Below are 11,178 nucleotides of genomic sequence, written 5' to 3' on the forward strand. Positions count from 1 at the left end.
AAAAAGCAATAAAGCCTCCTTATATCCAGGTGAAATCTTTCTGTTTTGAATTTGGATCATGTACCATTGCATGAAAATTCGTTACAACTATTACCCCATTATTGGGGGAGATTCTATAGCATATCAAAAAAGCCATAATAACCTTACTTTTTAATTAAGTAAAAAAATGAGTACACAAAATTGATTCAAGAATAAAGTAGCATTAGTCACAATGACATCACATAATGATATGATACTATGTTAGATTGCATTCAATAAATTGCATATTTCAATGTAGAATTACCCTCCGGGGGCAATTTCAATAAAACAAGAACTACAAAGAAACCTTGTAGGGAAGACTTCTGGCCTTGGCTTGGAGTACAGCCAGGTCATCCAGAGTAATAGGAAAGTAGGCAGATGCTGGTAGGTGGGTATATGTATAGGACTTACCTAATTTCTCTTCTGGTTGCTTTTGTTTTGTGAATAAAATAAGAAGCAAAGCCATCTATCAAGATGAAGATGGTGGAGGAGATATTGGAGATTCGAGGAATATATCAATCAAGGTAGATTTGGATATGAGAAGTAATAAGTTGGCAACTGGCGTCAAGAGATAAGAGAAAATGCAAAATAGTCATGTAGGACAGTGGGGGAGCAAACGGATGATTGGGCACTGGCTCCGGAGAGGTTAATGGTCACACATTTAAAGTGAACTTAGTCAGCAGGGTTGTAGATGTCTCTCCACCTACACCAGCGGGGTAGGTTCAGGCACAGACTAAGTGGAGACTTGAATTTAACTCGGGCTGGAGTCTCCCTAGTTGAAAATGACCAAGTGAGAGAGGTAAGGGACTGAGGTTATGTGGGAAAGGAGTGAGTCTAATAACGGGTCATAGGATTTAAGCTAAGTAAGAAGGGATATAAGAACATGAAGGCAAGGGACAGTAAACTGCTTATAGGGTTTAGCAGGGGTGAGGGGGCAGGTGTCAAAGATTGTTGGAGTTGGGGTACTCGACCCTCACATCTAGTCACCAATGATTGTTAATTTTTCCGTTTCACTGGCACTCCACTGGTGTGCAATTGAATGTCCTTGCAATTTGTGTATCTGACGCCAATTCAGCCCGGAGAGGAATGGATTTCATAAGGTTCAGGGTCGCCAGTTTGGGGCGGTGAGGTGAGGTGGAAGTAGAGAAAAGATCAGTCAAGGTTTAGACTCCTCATATGTGGTTTAGTGAGGAGGCAGTCAAGAGGAAGTGTCCAAGATAGACTAAAACACTTGACTAGAGGCTGGTACTGCCTCCTTTAACAGTACTTTGCGTATAACAAATAGTTGCTGAATATGTTTGAAGAATAAAATTGAATGGATAAATGAAAAGCATTCACAGCATGAAGGAAGTAAAGGAAAAGGTAAGATTTTCCTCAGCGAGGCAGTAAGTAGTAGAAGTGGAAATAGTGAGAGGGAGAAAATTCGAGAAGTATTAAGGATAAACTCAATAGGACCTGATGGGAAAGTTGGGGGAGAAGGAAGCAGAACTGGAGAAAGGCAAGGATGACTCCCAGATTTCTGACTTGGTGGACGGCAATGTCCTTCAGTATGATAAGGAATGGAAGAAAGGATACTAAGTCAGTGGTCAACGGGAGTAGGGAATTAACTTTGAGCATATTGAATTTGAGATATTTGTGGGACATGCACACAGAGATGTTCAGTGGGAAAATGGAGAAATGAGTTGAGCAGAGATATGAGCTTGAGGAGCTCGGGGAGTAAAACCTCTCAGACAAAAGCAGATAAGATCCAAAACACAGCAGGGGCATATGCGTGATTATCAGGAGCCATGTGCTCTTTGGTGTCTCCTAAAGAGAAGTTAGTGAGTGAAAGGATCCAACAGCTGAAGGTTGAACCATGCAGAATCCTGATGTCAAGAGAAAGAGGAAGCGTCCATGAAGGAAACTAAGAAAGAGCAACCCAACATGTGCAAAGCAAAATTGGAAAGGGAGGCCAACAGAATAGAAAATTTAAAGATGAGGAAGTTGTCAACAGAACCAAATGCTAAGAAAGGTCGAAGAAGCTGTGACCTGAAAAGCATGTTAGATATGAAAACGAAGTCACTGAGTTCTAGAGGGAGATGCTTCTTTGGAGTGGGGAGACCAAAATCAGATTAGAATAGATTGAGCAGTGAATGGAAGGGGAGGAAGTGGAAACACAAGAAAGGCTCTTTTCAAAGTAGCTTGACTATAAAAAGGAAGGTGCTAGAGTAAGTGTCATGGGGACCTGTGACTTATTTGTAGTTTATTTGGCTTTGTTTTTTAAAGACTGGAAATTCTTGACCGTGTTAAATAAACTGGGAGAAAATGGCCAGAGGTTGAAGATACAGGAGAGCATTCAGGAGAATAATGTTCCTCAGGCAAAGGCAGGTAAAATCTAAAGCACAGAAAAATGTCCACCTCTTCCCCTATTGGAAGGAGCAATGGATGGTTCAGATGTAGGTACATTTTTGTCTGCCGTGCTTATTGAAAGATACGTCTGTCCTTGTTTCCTCCACATTCTCATTACCTATGCATTCTGGCTTTTGACTCTACTGCTTTGCTGAAACTGCACTTCCCAAAGTCTCAAATAATCACCCAGGTTTTCGTTTTTTGTTTTTTAAAGAGACATTTATTCAGCATCATGATCAGACTATTACATTTAGCAATCAACGGCGTGGGTAAAAAAAAAAAAATCTACATTAAAACCCTTTGATGGAATGTTTTACACTTTCCACAGAACGGAAACTAAAATAACCTGTTATATAATCATTAGTCACAAGTACAGTCCTCAAGGTTTTTGCCCACATACATGAGCACTGTCTAAAACACATCTTTGTAGCAGCTAGGCCCTGCCACCACTGTGCTTGGCTGAGCTCACAAATTTCTTGTAACCTGTAGTTTCCCTGTCGTTTCTCTGGCTCTCCTCTCCTGTTAAGCTTTGTTTCCTGTGAGTAATTAAAACCCTCTGCCCCTTCCATAGCTACTGTATTGCTGGAACCACCATAGCCACCTTGGTTTTGTGGTTTGGCAAAGTATTGGCCTCCACCACCATAGGGCCCACAGCTTCTGCCTCCAAAGTTTCCTCCTTTCATGGGTTCAAAATTTGAAGATTGATTGTTGTAATTGCCAAAATCATTGTAGCTTCCACCACCGCCAAAATTGCTTCCATCATTACCAAATCCAATATACCTATCCCCACTGCCACCATGTCCTCACCACCGTGACTGACACCAAAGCCACCTCGACCACTGCAGTTTCCTCCCTGACCAAAGTTGTCATCCCCACTAAAACCATCTCCTCGACCACCACTGAAGTTTTCCAGAGCAACTTCGACTGCTTTGGCTGGACGAAGCACTAGCCATCTGTTGCTTAGATAGGGCTTTCCTCACGTCACAGTTGTGGCCATTCACAGGATGGTATTTCTGAATGACAATCTTGTCTACAGAGCCATGGTCATCAAAGGTTACAAAAGCAAAGCCTCTCTTCTTGCCACTGCCTCGGTCAGTCATGATTTCAATCACTTCAGTGTTCCCACGCTGTTCAAAATCATCTCTTAGGTGATGTACTTCAGTGTCTTCTTTAATACCACCCACAAAAATCTTTCTAACAGTTAAGTGGGCACCAGGTCTTTGAGAATCTTCTCTTGAGACAGCCCTCTGGTTCCACAACGTCTCCATCCACCTTCTGTGGCCTTGCACTCATGGCCGCACTCACTTCATTTGGCAGAGGTGACAAATTCAAAGCCTCTGGAGCACTGGGTGTTTGGGTCTCTCATCACCACACAGTCGGTGAGCATTCCCCACTGCTCAAAATGGCACCTCGGACTCTCATTGGTTGTTTCAATGTTCAAACCTCCGATGAAGCGTGCTGGCAGCTTTTCAAGCTCTTTGGGAGACTGACTTAGATATGACGACCACAGGAAGATGCTTACTCGGTGGTGGCCACTAATGTAAAACCATAACCACCCAATTTTAAAACTGGCATCTTCTCAGTTTTCTCCTTCTAAGCCTCAGCACAGCATTAACTCTCTTGAACATCCTTTCCTTCCTAAAACTCTCTCTCGCCCTGGTTTCCATGCCATCGTGACATTCTACCTCATTTCCATGTTAACTTCTCTCTCCACACTGGATTTACTTCTTTTTCGTGTGCTCTAAATGTGGACACCCTCCCAAGATCTGTGGCTTTAGCTGTCCTCTTTATAAAGATGACAAAGTTATATTTCCAATCTCTATTATATGACTTCAATTGTCCAGGACTCTGTCTTTCAGACCTCCATCCCGAGACCATTTGTTTACAATGGAGCAGATAAATCAGAATCACTGGCCATTGTGTGTAGCACAAAATCACTAAGGAGAATCAGCGATGACTGACCAAAGTTTTCAATATATGACTATGATTGAATGACCATGGCACAAACATGAAAGCCAGCAAAACTCAGTATGACCTGCAGTGGGTTCAGAATAAAGATGAATGCCAGTCTACCAGGAGATAAGAGAAAGGCAAAAGGTGGGCTTATACCAATGAAAGATAAAACTGGAACCAGGTTGCTCACCAAACGACACATGGTTGTCCTATACTCGGTGACGAGAGACTCATAGGAACACTCACAAGATCAAGTTGACATAAAAAGATAGGGAGAAAATCAACTTTTCTGATAAAGCATTGCCTAAAATGGAACTGCTGGTACATGGGACTGGCAATTGGTACATACAGGCTTCAAACATAACACCTAAATGAAGGGACAGAGCTCTTTGTTGTCACAAATGTTGAAATCAATATAGTGTGCCATGCAAATTAAAAGCACATTGAGATACACTTATTTACCCACTAAAGTAACTAAAATTTTAAAATTGCCAATACTAGGTTCTGGAAAACATGTGAGAGCAACTGAAATTCTCATATGTTTCTGGTGGGAATGCAAAATGACTGTCACTCTGAAAAATAGTTTGGCAGTTGAATGCACATTTATCATAAACCCCAGCATCCTACTCTTAGGTGTTTATCTGAGAGAAATGAAAAGATAGGTCCACACGAAGACCCCTATGTAAATTTTTAGTCATAACAGCTCCAAACTGCAAACAACTCATGCTCATCAGCTGGTATAGGAATAAATAAATTTCAGCACATCTATGCCATACAATACCAGTCAACAACAAAACGGGACAAACCGCTGACACCAAACAACATGAGTGAATCTTCAAAGCATTATGCTAATGTGAAAGAAGCCAAGTGCTAGAGAATATAACCTCACACTACCCACTGCTCAAATTTAACAAAAGCTCCATTATTAGAAATTATATTTATATTTGAAAACCATACATTCATTCTATCATTCCATTATATCAGTGATGGGCAAACATTTTGCCCAAGGGAAAAGTTCAGAAAATAAGAACAAAAATATTTGCAGGCTACAATTTAGTTTATAAATTGTACACATTTTTTTTTCTATCAGGAGGTACAGTATCGGTAAGCATTTGTTTAATATTTCTTTAGTGAAGGGTTTCAGATTATTTGCCACAGTTTCTGAAATGACAAAGGAGTACACAATACAGTAGCTGGTTTTAACTTTTGCCCTTGAATAGATGCAGTCCTTGACTAAAGGACTCGTGAAGCTCCTCACTGTGGTAGAAAACCTAGCCTTTATCTCTGTGTCACACCCAAACCAGCTCCCCCAACCCCCTCCTCTCCAGACTTTGTCTAAGTAAGCCCTGTGGTTAACCAGACTGTCTACACCCTCTTGACTAGTTGATGGCTCACCATAGCGATGCTTACCACAAAAATGTAATAACCCTGTCTCTCAGATCCAGAGAGAAAAAAGGAAGAAAAAAAATGCATGTGTTTTTCATTGCAATGAAGGAATTCTCATCTTGAACAATAAGATGAGTGAATTTAGTGCAGGCAGAAAGAGAGCTACTCTAATGCCGTTCTTTTTGGAGACTCTTCCCCTTCCTTTTAAGTCCCTTTGTCTGCCCCCAGCATCAGTTTCAAGATCAGGACTAAAGAAAAATTAAACAGAACAAATCTTTCTCTAATTCTAGAAAAAGTGAAATAATCCACAGTCATTTGCGGCTCAACATGAAATGCTCCTGAGTTGTTACTGCAGTTGTAATTTTTCTAAAATTTTTCAAACACTGACAGATCAGCCAGTACAAATAGGTCCTAAAAAAGAAAAAGAGAGAGAGAAAGAGAGAAAGTGGGGGGTAGAGGGGAGAGGCAGAGGAAGGAGAAGGAGAAGGAGGAGGAAAAAAGGAAAAAGCTTCTTTGGAGAAACTACTACTAAACATACATTATATTTCTAAATGTTTATTTTGAATTACTCCTGCTGAATATTCAGATGTGACTAAGAGAATCAATGAGCTTAATCACCCACGTTTATCTCAGAAGTACATATTAGAAAACTAGGTGCATCCATCATCATAAGGACAAGCACGTCTGGGCCACAACATCCTTCCACTCTCTCATCCCTATTCAGATCAATAATAATCAAATATAACGGGCAAATCTCAAAGATGCTTATCATGCCTCATCTTACAGAGTGATTTTTAATGGACAAGTGCATATGATTATATATTGTTTTTATAGCATGTAAATATAACTAAACATAATGTCTACATAATGTTAACTTAAAATAGAAAAATCTGTAAAGCTGAGGTAAATACTATTAATAAGACATTTTAAATTCATCAATATCTCTCAGTGACTCACAAAGAGGCCATGATTCCTAGGTGTTTTGACACAAACAGTTTGGGAACATCTGATCGAGGAATCCCTATGTCTATTTCCCAAAGTTTTTCATTCTCTTGAGACATCAACTTCCCTCTCATACTCCTCGTGCTCCCCAGAAGACTTTCCTGAACCAAGGGCTTCCAACATCCACACTGTTCCTCAGTTACAAGCTGTCTTGCTGCCTCAGATATAACTATAGATAGAGCCAGAGATAGAGACATATAGATATACTTATAGTTGCATTTATCACATTGTATTGGAATTATTTTGTAACAGAGTGAAATTCTCTCTCTCTCTCTCTCTCTCTCTCTCTCTCTCTCTCTCTCTCTCTCTCTCTCTCTCTCTCTCCTCTCCTCTCTCCTCTCTCCTCTCTCTCTCTCCCCTCTTCTCTCTCTCTCGCTCTCTCTCTCCTCTCTCTCTCTCTCTCGCTGCTTCCAGCTGATAGCTCCTGCTAGAGATATGCTAGTTTAACGATAGGGATTCTGCTGGGGCTTGAGTATTTTGCAAAAATAGCCCTTGTCAGAAAGGGCCCCTCCTGAGGAGGTAGAAAGTCTGTACAGAACAATGTCTGTTTATCAACAATTTGCTTTACACAATGTGATATATAGATAATATATTACAGAATTGTACACCTGAAACTTATGTAACTTTACTAACAATTGTCACCCCAATAAAATCTAATTAAAAAAATTTTTTTTTCTTTACAAAAGCCTCAGGACCTGACTCAGATCAGCGGGAGAAAAGAGGCCAACCCTGAAATAAGAGATTTAGAAATTTCTCATACTTTTTTGGATCACATCTCTTGCCCCGCTCCTCCTCCCTTCCCTTGGTCATAAAATGCACTTGACCTTGAGCCTCTCTTAAGATAGATTTGAGGAACTATTGACGGCTCTCATCTTCTTAGTTGACACCTTATCAATCAATAAACCTTTCCTTACTCCAAATTCTGACCTGTTGAATATTGTCCTTATGAGGTGCCAGGCACATGAAACTTGAGGTGGTTACAATTTGCCATCGCCAGGTAAAAAATATATATATTATATTTAACACCATACCCTCACCTAACTACCTTTGTCATAAGGGAGTGGCATCTCTCCCCTGAGTAGAAGTGTTTGCAAACTATTTTGAAAGGCAGCATTTGGTGCAAAAGGTACGGCCGCCAGGGCCTATTTTAACAGACAGCAGAGAATAAAAGAGATAGCTAAACTATACTGCAAAAGGAAGATACTAGAAGGAGGTAAGGGGCAATGGGAGGAAGGTAAGATCTGAAAAGAGGAGAGAAGTAGACTTAAGGCAGAACTACTAGGAGGCAAGTGAGGAGACTGTGGAAAAACATTTGTCCCTGAGAATTCCGCAACGCCAGCAGTGAATGAAGACTAACAAAAATATCTACTATTGGGTGTTGAGTTCATTGCATCATGGTACCTCCATCCATCATCACCCCACATCACAGGGACATCTGTCACACATGCAAATGTCCAGTGTGCCTTTTCTCACAAGGTAAGCCTTCCAAGTCAGCTCAGAGAAGAGCCAGCTCAAGGAAGTAGGCCATGAGTCAGAGCAGATCAAAAGAGCAGCACCTTAAGAACCCAGGAAATAGAAGAAACCTAAGATTCCCTCCAGGAATCCCTAAAGGGATGGCTGGGGATGGGTGGGTGGGGCCTCTGACTGTTTGAACCAACTCTTAAATAAAATGACCCCAGCTGACAAGGGTTATATTTGCTGCCTCCACTTCCTTTTTCATGTTTCCTCTTCTAGATCACAATGGAAAGAATGATGCCTTATTGATCTTTGATTCCTCAGGGGCTGACACAGTGCTGGACCCTGAAAAAGAGTGTTTTTGGAGGATCTCTAGAAAATTGAATCTACCTCACTAGCTCAATATGTCAACCTCCTAGAAGTGTGTACATTTTCCCAAAAAGCCCTCAGAAGTGACATTTCAAAGAGAGGATTTCAGCAGAGCACAAAGATGTATTTTAGAGGTAGAGTTCCTTCCCAGTGCCCTACAAATTATATCACCTAGAAAATGGTCTGTTTTGCTAAGCATGAGACCCAGGGTTAGCTGACTTTCCTGGAAGAATCTCAAGTGAGGATGGGAACAAAGAGTGAGAGGCTCTGGAAGTGAAGGAGGCAGATTTTCCTAGAAAACAGCAAGCTCGCAAAGACAAATATTTACCCAAATATTTAGCCTTTTGCCCCATTGCCCCTTAATATATCAAATTCAAAGAGTTTCATGAAGCCAAAGGATTTTAAATAATTTTTATATCAAATATGATTACCATGCAATGTTTACTTTTATGCATTTAACCTTGAACCACTGAATATAACGAAGGTCAGAAATGTAGGTCAGCTATCTGGGTTTAAGTTCATGGAAGGAACACTCCACCAACACTGACTTCCTTCCCCTGAGGTTACTGTAAGAAGTTGCCTGTTTCAGTCAGATTTTGAGAAGCCAGCTTTTGGTCCCAGAATGCTCTTCGTATGTCTCCCACACAGGGCACACAGCAGTCAAATTGAAACAGCATCCTTCTGCATCCTTTAGACCCACAAATGGGTGAGTCAGAGGCATTTCCCGGCCTGCTCCTCCTGCTGTCACCAAAGACATTATTCAACTGGGCTGACCACTAGATAAAACAAATTGTCTGGGATAGACTCAAAGGGGCCTGAAAACAATAAACCTCAGTCACTGCTCTGTGGCAGCGACACTGACCCAGAGATTAGAAATGGGTAGATTATGCCTAATAATTTTTAGAGTGAATACTCTTCCAGCCTGGAAATACAATGTTAAGGCTAATCAAACACTCAAGTTAATGAAGAGTTACTCACGCAAGAGAGATTTTTCAAAGAAGAAAATCAGATACACTCTACAGCAGTCTAAGATACTGAACATACACACAGTTAGGACCTTTAATTATACAAATACAAAGTAGAGCAACTTGGAAAGCTGCAGTTCCTAGGGATTAAATTGCTTTGTAAAAGGTGATTTTAGAGGTCAAATTATACTGTAGGTGGAGCTGCATCTCTGCAGTCTATATATTTGTAGAAAAATCCCTTTCTAATTATTGATGATATGGAAATTTCTCAAAAAATTAAAAATAAAACTAGTATAATTCCACTTCTGGGCATATCTGAAAGAAATAAAATCACCATCTAGAAAAGATATCTGTATATCCATGTTCACTGCAGCATTATTTATAATAACTAAGACATGGAAACAATTTAATTGACCATTGACAGATGTATAGATGCAGAAAATATCATATATATATATATTTACATATATATATATATGAATATTACTCAGCCACAAGAAAATAAGGAAATCCTGCCATTTGTAACAACATGGATAAACCTTGAGGACATTATGCTGAGTGGAATAAGTCAGAGAAAGACAAAACTACCATCTGATCTCACTTACATGTGGAATCTCAAATGAAAAAAAAAAAAATGTAAGTTAAAACACCCAAACTCAAGGGTCAAGACAATGGAGTAAGAAAACATTGTACCTGCCTCCTTTTGTGATTACATGAAAATTACACCTAAACTACAGAACAACCATCACTGAGAATCACCTGAATGAAAGTCCCACAACTAAGGATATACACAGAAGTCACAGTGTAACTCGTAGGAAGGGCTGAGAAACAGATAGGACTGCCCCCACCTGCATGTGGCAGTTAAAAATCAGGAGGGATATCTCAGCTGCAGAGATGCCCCCCGAGGAGCCAGGGGTCCCAGCCCCACACCAGGCTCCCCAGTCCAAGGTTCTAGTGATGGGAAGTTCCACAACTTCTGGCTGTAAAAATCAATGGAGATTGAAAATGAGTGAGACAGAGGGCAGCTAGAGTCTGAGACGCTACTGTTAAAGGGTCTGTACATGGATTTATTTGCTAACAGACTCACTCACTCTGAGCTCCAGCACTGGGCCCCCAGCTTGAAAGGTGCCAGGGACATATGTGGAGGAAATGAGTTGACTGACTGCAGGATGAGGGCTGGAGGGGCAGCTTTCTCCCAAACAGGAGTGCTGGAAGAAACCATTGTTCGTTTGCTGAGCACTCCGTTTTCCCTGCGTGCAGACACAGGAGGCCACCATATCTAAGTCTCCATCAACCTAGCTAAGACCATTCGCCACACTATAGGGATTCCCTGAGACCCCACCCCACCCAACTTGTGGGCCCACCCTAGCTGCTTCCAGTAGCTTTACCATAGAAATGGCCAATCTTGGCTCAAGTTGAGGACTTTACTAAAACTTCTCAAAGGTTCACAAATACCAAATAAGCAGCATCTGTCCTTCTCATGCCCCATACCTCTTCTAAGCAGCCCCAAGCCCAGCACTGATGGCAGCCAACTTCAGTTCTCAGCTTAGCTTCTCCCAGGCACCTCCAAGCCCAGTGCATGTGGTGTCCATTTGCAGAATGTTTTGTAGCTCATTTCTGGTGGCTCTGGATAACACAGGCT

The 11,178-nt window shown here is 41.1% G+C and overlaps 1 pseudogene; it reads right to left on the reverse strand.

Moving 5' to 3' along the window:
• Window positions 1–2,952: 2,952 nt before the first annotated feature.
• LOC117020629 (heterogeneous nuclear ribonucleoprotein A1-like) lies at window positions 2,953–10,758 on the reverse strand (annotated as a pseudogene).
• Window positions 10,759–11,178: the final 420 nt, after the last annotated feature.

Source organism: Rhinolophus ferrumequinum, chromosome 3, assembly GCF_004115265.2.
Source record: "Rhinolophus ferrumequinum isolate MPI-CBG mRhiFer1 chromosome 3, mRhiFer1_v1.p, whole genome shotgun sequence".
In the NCBI taxonomy this organism is placed as follows: Eukaryota; Metazoa; Chordata; class Mammalia; order Chiroptera; family Rhinolophidae; genus Rhinolophus; species Rhinolophus ferrumequinum.